Source organism: Thalia democratica, chromosome 2 (genome assembly GCF_965202585.1).
Source record: "Thalia democratica chromosome 2, ktThaDemo2.hap1.1, whole genome shotgun sequence".
Taxonomy (NCBI): Eukaryota; Metazoa; Chordata; class Thaliacea; order Salpida; family Salpidae; genus Thalia; species Thalia democratica.
Window position 1 is genome coordinate 51,256,800 of NC_139166.1, and position 12,572 is coordinate 51,269,371.

Sequence of the window (12,572 nt, forward strand, 5' to 3'; positions counted from 1 at the left end):
AGAACAAAATAAAAAACCTGGAATTGAAAAGTTTTTTTTACATGTTAAGTAGTAAAATCTATCATAAAGATAAGACTTTTTTATTCATCATCACAATTTTTTATTATTAAAAAATATTTTTAGAGTAGCTTTACAGTAACTTTTCAATGTTTTTATACAATTTAAACATTTTCTAACTTAAGCTAAACTTTAAACTAAAATGGACCCAAAAATGTATATTTTTAAAAACCTGGAGAAAATTTGCCATAAACATTTAGCAACCCTGTCTTTAGCATAAGTGTAGATTGGAGACCTTTATTTGTTATATATCTTTAAAGACATCAGCTTTAAAAAATTGGTTTTAAATTTGGCTAATTTTGTACTGTTTTTAGTGCGGAAGTATAGTTTACAAAAACCTTATAATTTTAAATAACTTGTTTGTTAGCTTTTATTAATTATAGCATATAAGGATTGCTAAACACTCAGGGTACTCAAGGAAACGCATGGTAGTTTTAAATTTTAGAAATTTACTAAAATTAAATGTTATGAAGGTGGTGATTCTCCTATATTGCCATCAGAGAAACCAAAACCACAACACTGTAAATTTTTTTACCGAAGAATTTTTTAACTTATTATTCCTTGTTTCAAATAGAGTCAAACACAGCTACACAGGAGGACGAGCAACAGGATTTTATTGATAAAAAAATTAAAGCAGAAACAAAGAACTTTTTTGCTACAGAAAATTTGAATGAAGAAACTGACGAGGATGAAGTCTTAAACTGGTGGAACTTGAAAGAGACAAAATACCCACATCTTGCTCGTTTTGCTAGGAAATATCTTACTGCACCATCATCTTCTGTGTATTCTGAAAGATTATTTTCTGAAGTTGGGAATTTGTACGAGCAAAAGCGCAATCGATTGCTTCTAAAGACCGGCGAAAACCTTTTATTTCTCCAACACAACTTGAAAAAACAAGAATAGTCTTTTGTAGTATAACAGAGACATCTTTTGCTATTGTAGTTTGTTTTATATTTTAAAACAGTTGCTTAAGTTGATCTATGTTTCTTTTTTGTAATGGTAAAAATGTAATCCTAAGTTGAATTTAAAAACTTTTTATGACAATTGTAATTTCTATTCCTTTTTAAGCCTTTACTACAGTTAGTATTATATTTCAATTTATTACGGCTCCATCTTTTTTCAATTGCACTTTGTTTTTTAGATATGAACTTTTGCAAAAGTTTATGTTCTAACTCGTTTATGGTCACAATAAAAACTAACTCTTAAGTTAAACGTAAAAAGTTTTAACTGTTTTTGTAGTTTGTTTTCTGCTTTAAGCATTTATTAAAGTCTATAATTTGTTTATTATGTATAACAAAAGTACAACTTAATTGTTAGTGTTGCTTGCATTGCTTGCATGCTTCCAAAATATTGAAACTAAGTTTTGTGTATGTAGCTTAATTTGTAATCCAGCAAGAAATTGGTTTTTTTGCTCGCTTTTAAGATAAATTATTCTAAAATAAAAATATATTTATAAACATAAATTATATTCAAAAATTTTTTACGAAATAAGTGATAGTATATTATGTAATTATTGTTTATAAACTTAAATTGTATTTATATAACAAGCAAATTAAATCATTTGGATTCCAATTATTATAATATTCGGATTCCGCCGAATCCAAGTTTTAAAATTGAGATTCGGATTTGGAATTGGCCGAATGCTGAATTGAAATTAAGACTCGGATTCGGCTGAATCCAAAGTTTTTGGATTCGGTAGATCACTACTAGAAACTTATAATTTATTACGCATTAATTATCAGGTAAAACAATTAATTGAGAATTTAATTTATTTTCAATTATAACTAAGTACTTGTGTTATTTTTGTTAGTAAATATAAAAGCCATTGTTTATATAATGTTATATAATGTATAAAAATTCTGCTCTATTAGAATGTTGTTGCCTACTAAAACTTTTTATGTTGAAACAATAAATACTTTAGACTAGTTTTTTGTTTTATTTTTCCTAATTAGTACTTTTGCAATCTTTAATCTTTACCTTCTTCATTCAAACGCCATTCTACTAGTTAACTTTGAAGTCAACTTAATTGGGGAAAGCAATTTTTTAACTGATGGACCATATTTATCAAAAAATCTATTACAAGCTAAGCTTCTTAAAAAAATCTAAACGCAAGTCTCTTAAAACAGCATTGTCATGAAATAGTTATCAAGTACTGAAAATAAAATTAAGAGCACATTTAAAAGTTTTTATTTTAAAATTTATCACTTTTATTTGTTTTTGCATAAGTAATTTTAAGCTATTAATACATTATAGGGTAGATTTATGTGTCCGTCTAGTCTCTAAATTGCTATTTTGTCTCGAAACAAAAAAATCATCATTTACAGTTCTCAGAGAAGAACATTTGAAGTTCAATAATACTATAAAACCTTTTCAGATCAAAAAAATTTTTCAAAGTTTTTACCAATTTTTATTATAAAGCTGCTTTCTAGTATAGAAGTTTTTAGCATATCTAGCTACCTTATGAGTTTAAAGAATGAAAATGATGAAATAGAAATAATAATGTAACTTAGATAAAGGTCTATTAAATACATTTACATTTTAAGCAAATATCTGTGACAGTTGGAGATTTGCTACATATGATCGGTTTCTCCGCAGCGTTCGGTTATTTCATCTACTTGATGGCGAAACCTTACACGGAAGAAGCTGTGAATGAGTTGTTTGACTTCCATGAGAACGGAAACCAAGCTGTTGATGCTGATGACATTGGCCGCTGCACTAAGTTTTGTCGTTGCTTGAGATCAAAAAAGGTTAGTTATTTGTGTTTTGTAAGCTTTACAATTCTTTAAATTTATATTTAAAGTATTTTAAAGTAGTTTTTATACTTAGGTTATACTAAGCAAATCAAAATCTTTTGTAATATTTTAATTACTAATTGAAAAATATTTTTAACATAAATTAAGTTTTTGATAAACATTCAAAAAAATACTAGTTATGAATTTGTTCTTTCAAGAATTTATTTTACAAACTAAGTTTCGGTCAAAGACCTCGTCAGTGCTTAAATAAATCTAAAAAGATATGTTACAGTCATGGAAAATAGCATTTAAACAATTAAATTAAAATAAAACCAAACTTTTTCTCAAATTTTTTCTTAAAGAACTAAACAAATCAAATTTTAATTTTAAGATTGATTAACCCAGTAGTTGAGATCTCTCTATTTGTTTTCTTAATACCAAAACATATAAATACTAGTTATATTATATATCCATAAAAAAGCGTCAAATCATAAAAAAGCAAACATAAAAGTTTTGTTTAAAAAATAAGATGTCGTACACAAATCATTTTTGACTGAAAATTCAAGTACAGTAACCTCTCGCTTATTTACGCACATTGTGTCCACAGCAAAAATGCGTAAAGATATAAGAGATCGTAAAGATACGAGAGGTATCAAATATACTTACTATAATGGCTGTTTTTTATACTGCTTTTACTTAAAAGCAGACTGGGGACTTTGAGGACTTTTCTACTTTTAACAATTTGTTTACTTTAAATATAAATACGAAAACAAAAGATAAAACTTAACATAAAAAAAAAAATTATATAAATTAATAATACTTGTAAAAGAATTTTACTAATTTTAATAATAAGTAGATTTCATCTTTATTTATATGTGACTTATTTGGTACTTAATATTTATATTCTGTTCTACTTAGCAAATTCAATTTATAATTAGCATTTGTTTACAATTAAGAAATGGTGTGGTGTCTATATTAAAATTTGTTTCTATAGCATTTTACTAAAATATGCATTTAGTGCTGTAATGGATTAACAAAAATATATAAAATATAAGAAAATGTTTAATAAAAAAAATTGTTTATGTTACTACAATTTTTTTTAATTTGACCTTTGCCAACATAAGGATAAACTTGTCTTGCATTGTATTAAAAGATATATTAATGGATACTTTGAGTAGGAATGAAATTTCATGCCATAAGAATTTGAGGAATTGAAAATCTTCAAAAGGTATAAAAGACATTTAAAAACATATTTTAAATTAAAAATATACAATAAACCTAATTTGTGCAAAAAAAAAAATTGAGTATCTTAAAATTCTAAAATGCGTAACGTCATGAGTGCGTAAAGATGCGAGAGGTTACTGTACCCGTTAAATATGAACAGTTTTACAGGACTTTTAAAGTTTTTTTTCTTACTAGCGTTGATCTTTACAGACTCTGTAGAGTTTTTTACTTTTTAAGAGCATCAAAATACTGTCAGTCTAATAAAGTATTTCTGTACAAAAATTTTTTTTTACATGTTTTAGAAAACTAGTGGATGTATAACAGCATTTAGATGCCATTTTAAAAACAAATACAATGCTTTTTGTAATTTATGAAAGTGAATAAAACAATTTAGCTTTTGTTTGCCAGAATCAATGAGTTTAAACTTGTATTAATCCTAGCTAAAATTAACATCAAAATTAAATATATTGTTATTGTTTTGATTCTAACATATTCCAATAAAAATTTAGTAAAACATGAAATACAAATATAAAATAATAGGTAAAAAAGTATAATAATTAACTAGTCAAAAAGTCTCTTAAATAAAAGCTAGTTTTCTTTTTAACTGTTTTTTCTTTTAAATTAGATTAAACTTTTTAATAAAATAATTTTATTAGTAGAAATTTGAAATTTGTTTTTACAGCTTTGAAATATTTATAAATTGTGAGATGCTTCTTTTACGTTTTAGTATTTATAATATTTAATAATGTGGTTCTATACACTTTTTTTCCCTCCTAAATGTTTTTACTTTTAATTTTTATATCGATTTAAATCAGCTGTATTTATTTTCGTAGAATATAATGTCGTTTAGCTCATGAGGTGGTTTTTTCCTTATTACTAAAGTATTACCCACATTGATTGTTGTATTGTTGACTTTAAAGTCTTCAACATATTTTATGAGTGATTGTCTAATCTCATTTGTTTTCAATACAGTATAATGGTTTTCCCATATAGTATATTTATCGGTATTTTGAGGTCTTCTTGTTTTAGTTTCTCTTTAGTGCTGTTTCTTTAAATTTGAAACTTTTAATTATTGAATAGTTTTATTGGATAGTTATTGTTTACGATATTTTTTTAGTTTAAAGACTTCAGTGTAACAATTTACCTCAGTATACAAGTGTAACTCAAATAACTAAGTTTAAATAATGGACAAAAAAAGATAACGAAAATTTTAAATTAAAATACCATTTAGTGATCATTTCTTTAACTTAAATAATCAAGTAAGAATATTGTACTTCATTTTGTTGTACATATAAGAAATAATGTTTTCTAGTACAAGTTTTGTAACACTTGGTAAAATGTTTAAATTTTCTTGTTTTTGATTAATTAAATATTTAAAATTTGTATTCTATTTATAAAAGTTATAGTAGAGTACTGAGTTGACAAAAAATAGGTTTCAACGTTTTTATTACAAGGTAATATAAAAGTCAACATAATTTTATATAATATTTGGCTATTTTTGTTATGTTCTGGAAAATGTATAAATAATTTTTGAAAATAAATTCATAAAAGTTTCGCAGTTTAGGTAGTAAAATAATATTCTTAGAAAATATTCATTTTAGATATATATATTTTTTTTAATCATAAGTTGAATAAATAATTAAAGCACATGTAACTTTTGCTTGCAATAATACTGTTCAGATTATTGGGTAGAATTTGAATTTTTTTAGTCAGTTTTAATCAATCAAAAGTAAAAAAAAAAAAGGGTTTAATGGGTTAGGAGTAGGAGTTTAAATGTTATTGTTGTATTAGTAATGTTTTTCATTTACATAAATTAAGTTTTTATAAAAGAATTAAATAATATTACATACTAAGGTCGAAAACAGTATCATTGAAGCCAGCCCCATGTAAATAGCTTCTTTATTTTTCAAAAAATCATCACACTCAGCTCAAACAAACCCTTTTATTTACAACTGGAACTTCTGCATTGATTTAATATTTTAACTTAATAATGAACAAACCATATCACATTTAGCTTGATTAAATTATTTTATTGTTTTAATACCACATTATATTAAAAATTTTTAATATATTAAAGTAATCAACACTTATAAAAGAAATTTAGCAAAATTATTTATTAATCAAAACTTTAACTAATGCTTTTCATTCAATCAACAATTTTTCATTGTAAATACAGTTCTCCAAGATATAAATTTATAGCCATTTTATTTCATGAATAACTGTTTTTAAAGCAAACCATTGCAAATTGAATGCAAAGCACGAGTTGAAATCTTGATAAATAACATATAAAGCATAATTCTTTCCTCATCAAGAGTCAGAACAACGTTTCAGTTTCTCTAAACAATATTTAGCTAGTTTTGTTATGATCTGCAAAATAGACCAATAGTTTTTCAAAACAGTTTAATGAAAGTGTTATGGCTAGGTAAAATAAAATTCCTTGTAAGTAGTTATTCCAGATAAAATTTTCTTTTGTTAAATTGTAATTTTTCCTCATCGAATCAAAGTCAAACATTTCAGTTTCCCTTCTGTTTTAACTTTACACATATTTATGCTTCTGTATTAATTTGTAATAAAAACGCTAAAACTTTTTTCAATGTTCTATCAACTCATTACTGTACTCTTGACAACCCTGATAAACAATATACAACTTTTCCTCACCAAACAACACAGTTTCCCTTCTGCGACAACAGCCACCTGCAGTACAACGCGGACAACTGCGACAACATCCTCCCCCTCATCCTGTACAACCAGAACACCATGTCGCTCATCCCGCACGACCACCAGCAGCAGTGCCACGGCGACACCGCCACCGTCAACTTCATGAAGCCCCGCAACTGCCACCAGGTGATTATTATTGAAGTATTGCCACGATGATTGTACTTGTATGTTTTCTCTATTTTGTTTTAAGTGAAAATTCAACAGCTAATGCATCTGAGTTTTTAATGTTTTTTACAATAAGCTTTATTGTTATTTTAATTGAAACAATACATCTTTTTTTTTTGAAATCGTTTTTAGAAGCTTTCAAAAGTAATAAGCCCGTAGCAAGTTTTTGAAAAACACATAATATTCAACCACGTCCTTTTTGCCACCAGGTGCCGCAGCAGGCGCAGGGGCAGCAGGGGTACGAGGGCGATTCGGACAGCTCGGACGTGGCAGAGGTGGCACAGGTGACAGACATCACTGATGGTTACGACGAGGAGGGGACTTGTGGCGACGATGAACTCGACGAATGAAAAAATTATAGAGCAGGGACGTAGCTTGAACGGGCATACAGCGCTTTACTTTCTTTAAAACATTTTTTAAAATAAAATATCAGCTATCTAAAAATAACAGAAAAATCTATTTAAATTGAAAATAAAAATACTTAAATGTTATTTTTAAAGAGTTTAAGCCACGTTCCTGCTATAGAGTATAAAGATGCACTTATGCAGTACATGACTATTTGGTGTTTTGATTTAATTTCAATTAATTGATTTAGAAAACTGCCTTTTTTTCTTTTTGTGAGATTGAGTTTTGTCGTTTCATCTAGCTCTTTTGCTGTCTTTGTTTTTTTTTTGCGAGCAATCTAACTGACATCCTTAGTATTTATACTGGATTATTTTTATTTATTTTTTCTTTCTTTTTCAAATAGAGTTTTTGTCTTTTACATGTATTAAAAAGATATGTTTTAAAATTCTTTACTTAAATATTAATATATTATAAACTGTTTTTTGTAATTTAAAACATTAGTTTAAAATTTTATGTATCAATTAGTTTTTTGTTGGTTTTTTAATCAATTGAAAATTTTATCCATGTTTTTTTGACTTGAATATTTGATTCAAAACTATTTCAATTTTTTTTTGATATTTTAGAATCTATTTAAAATGAAATCAACGTAAAATCGATATTGGCCTAATTACATGTATTTTCGTTTGTGTATGTGAGAACATATCTGTTGATTGTAAGTTCCAACAACAAAAACATTCCACCGTCTAACTGTAAAAAAGTAAGTTTGTTTTATATCAAATTTTTTAACAGTTAATTTTAAATTTATTATGCTAAGAAACCAAATCGTTTTTTAAAGTTTAAGGCATTAAATTGCAAGTTAAGTTGTAGTATGGCAGATATATGCATAAATTGAAATACTTTTAACCAAAACTTCACAATAATATAGCGATCTTTCAGAAAAAAGATTTATTAGGCCAATCTGATACTGATATTAACAGTATTATACGCGGTACGAGTTCACAAAGCTGCTATCGGAAAATTTTATTTGGTATACTTTCATGTTTTTATGTATTAACAATAAAAAGTAATCTTAATACCAGATCAAGAATGGCGTTTGCATTTTATGGGTACATTATAAGAAGTTTTTTGCCATTTCGGTTTAGAAATGTTCCGATTCCTAAAAGTCTATGTGATCTTATTATGCTTCATCGTAAGTTTTAAAATTTGCTAACAGTTTTAAAAGAACAATAAGTTGTGATAAGTATTGTTTAAAACGTAAAAGTTATTGTTTATTTCTAATTGTTACACTAACTTTACCAATGTTTCTACTTTCAAGCATGATAAATAACTAATGCATCTTTTATTTAGTGGATTTTTGTAAAAACTAACTACTATTATGCATTTAAAAAATAATGGATTTATTACTTTTGAAAGCTTCTTCTAAATGATTTTAGCAGAAATAAAAGTTTTGTTACTTAAATTTAAGTAAATGAAAGCTAATTTTGTACAAAGCCTTTAAAAGTTAGTTACATAAAACCCCAATTGTTATTGAAAAAACAAAATTGATAAGGTATAAACACTAATTACAAGCATAGCTAAAATTTCAATGCGTTTTAAACTAAATCTTATACAATTGTTTGTGTTGACTAAAAAATATTGCTCAGTTTACCTACTACACAGCTTGTTTATTAAAAAAGCGTAGTTGACTATTTTGTTAAATGTTTGATGAGGTCAGATTTTTAAACCGGTCACAAATAAAGTTAACATAACGTTTGCTATTATTTAAATAAACTACTTTCAAGTCTTTTTATTCATCACACAGCGTTCGACTTCATGCACATCCTGACGTTCGTCACGGCCTGCGGCACCGTGTTCCTGCTCATCAAGGACGGCGCTTCCGACCACCGTAAACCCGATTTCAGGAACATCGTGGGCACCGCCAGGCATCAGTTCTGCAAGGAGTCCAACGTCGTCATCTTCACCAAGGATTTGGAGTACGGAGTCAAGTTCTGCCGCTGCCTCAAGTCAAAAAAGGTTTAGTTTGTTCACTATTGTAATTTATAATGCACCGTTTGCAACACAACATATATAAGTTTAAGTTGCTCATTTTCTTTTTTAAATGTTTTATTTTCACGAACGTCTTCGAAATAAAACTATATTTTATATATATATATATATGATAAAATGGTTTTATTTCGAAAACGTTTGTGAAAAAAAAAACTAGTAGTTTATATTTGTTTATGTCATGTTGTAAATAGTATGTTCAATTTATTTATTAGTTTAAACTTATATCGTCATACCCAAAACAGTTTCAAATAGCTTAAACTTTATGCACAAATATTTTACTTTTTGCAGTTTCCCTACTGCGACGGTTCGCACAACGCCTTCAACGACGGTTCGAGGTTCGACATCCACCCGTTGGTGATATCCAGACGACTCGATTATCCGTTCTTCCAAGACGCCGAAAACGATTGCGACGACCGTCAATGTCCGGTAAGTTTACAAACTTTTTTGTTTGTTTTATAAACTTTGTTTTGTTGTTCAAAGAGTACTTGTGTGTTTGTAATTAAGCAACAAAAACAGGAAAAATGTGTATTTTGATAGGCTTGTAAAATGTTGAATTTTAAATTACATACTTGGATCGAAAAGCAGACGCTGTTATTTTAATGGTTTTATGACTGCTGGCGTTCGTAGTAGTTCATTTATATGAGAAAATACCAACGCACCTTACAATATTTCGCACAGGACAAAGAAATATGTTATACTGGCTGCGACACGGGTTGCGGCGATCAGTCGAGGCAGCCGTTCACCACTGATTTCACTGCAACTGAGTGTGAGGAGTTGGAAGAAGAAAACACCGATTTCTAAATTAATTGAACTTGATTATTGAAAGTTGCATAGAAGTGTTTAAATGAAGTCGACCCAAAAAAAAAATATTTTCTTGTGTTGATACAAACCGAGCAGCTTACTGTTTCAAAACTATTTCAATTAAAATGTTTTGTGTAACTTTTATTATTAACCTATCGAAACAGATTTATTTTGTGTACCTCGTTAGTTCTAATGAACTTATATAAAAAAGTTGATAAACAATTGTTTTTTATTATTCAAACGCACATGTTTATTTTGACGATTTTTTAGGAATTTGACTTGTTGATTAAGTAAAAAGCCTGTTAATCCTAACTTGTAAGTGTTCTGGTTAGCAGTACGAATTATGCCGTTTTTTATTTACGCCTTTATAGTGAAACAACTTTTGCCCCATTGCTTGAGACGCGTTCCACTGCCGAGGAGATGCTGCGAATTCGGCTTGCTGGCGCGTTAGTTTGCTTTTTTCATATATTTTATTACATCTAGTTTAGTTGAAATGTTCAAGAAACTTTATGGCTATTTAGAATAAAACTTTCTACTACTGTTCAATCAGCCGATCTTTACACAGCAAGCGATTGGATGAAGTTGCTGACGTTTTCCGTTGTGTGCAGCACGGCTGCTTACCGAGTCATTGCGTCTTGCTTTCAAAGGAACAAAACTGACCTGCGAAAACAAGTGAAACGTGCCTTCAGCTTCTCCCAAATCAAGTGTCAGGTCATTAACACTCGCGACATTGCTCCCGGGACCAAGTTTTGCCGCTGTCTGAAGTCCAAAGATGTCTGTTTTAGTTTTTGAATTATTTCTTTCGTAACATTTAATATATTCGTTAAAAATATTTGTTTGGATATGTTTAAGAAACTACTCCACTTTGTTTGCCTGATAATCGTTATAAATAATAATTGTTAATGAATTTTTCCGCAAGATCAACAACAACAGCATCCGAGACATCCTACGACCGATTTCGCCCTAATTCACAACAGCGGTTTCTCGCGACTATGCCTTCCTGATGAGTCCTAATTAGGAAAAACCGGTCTAAGGATGTCTCGGATGCTGTTGTTGTTGATCTTGCGGTAAAGTTCATTAATAACTAATATTGATGGCGCTAAACATCTCAACTCTGTTGATGATGGCCGTAATAAATACTGGTTAAAATCTTTGTAAAGTAATCATAACGTGTTATAGCGTTTATTCATTTACCCATTTACTTATAAGAAAGTTTCTCGTTAGTTACTATTTCAATTTTTTCGAGAACTATATAATATTTGACGAATGTCGTTAAGAATGAACTCAATTATTTTAATTTTTTTTTGCTAACAACAGCACTTAAAATAGTTAAATAAAAAATAACTAAATATTAATGAGCATTTAAAAAAGCAATTATAATACTAGAACAAGTAATTTAATTCATGTTATTAGTTCCCCTACTGCGATGGCTCTCACAATGTTTTCACTGGAACTTGTGACGGCGAAATCCAGCCCCTTGTAGTTTCTCATCGCTTGCTCAAAAATGTTAGTCGGAATTTTCTTTTTTAACTAGTTTGGTGAGTAGATAAAAAAAAAAGTTGGCAAAGTATACATTTCGAAGTTTGATTGTTTATTGTTTATTACGATTAGTATTTAAAGAATAGTTTACTATTCATTGTTTTGTTATAATTTGCACAAAAAGTTAACTTAGTTACTGACCGACAAATACAAAGAACATTAGAAAACAGATTGTAATAGTTTCATAACATGGTTAGTTTAGTTTAAGTATTTAATTTAGCAACGTTTTTAATATGCACAGAGCAAATATATAAGTTGGTAAGTTCAAAGCTGACGAGTACAGAAAAACACATTAATTCAAAAAATAGTAATCATAAATTTTAAACTGTCCCTAATTTTTGTTTTCCAGCATGGTTGTTTCTAAATAGCAAACCAAATCTTCAAAAAAAAAAAGAAGGTCCCACTATGCATATTTTGTATAATACATTGTTACAATACTGTTGTTAGAAGTCAATAGCAAACATATAATCAAATATATTTATTATTTCAAGACTTTATAATGCAAACTAATTTTCGCTCAAAGACCTCGTCAGTGCTTATATAGAAAATCTAAAAAGATATGTAACAGTCATGGAAAATAGTTATTCTTCTATAGTAGTTGAGATCTCTTTATTTGTTTTATAAATGTTAAATATAAAGTATAATCAAATATGTTAAAAACTATCGAAAAAAAAAGCTTCAGATTTTAAATAGGTAGAATGTGTTTACATTTAAAAAATCTGTGTTCTTTTAAAGTTTCTGTGCATAGTAAATTACTCTTTATGAACTCTCCTGTGCTGCACACTACTCTAGAAAGTTAATAACAACTTAGTGAAAAACAACAGATTTAAAAAATGTTTTTTTTTGAGTTTTTCAGATTATTAATCTATAATTTTATATTAATCTTTTTAATTTAAGAAAAAGAAATAAATAAATAACGAACGTTTAATTAATTGTAATAAAATT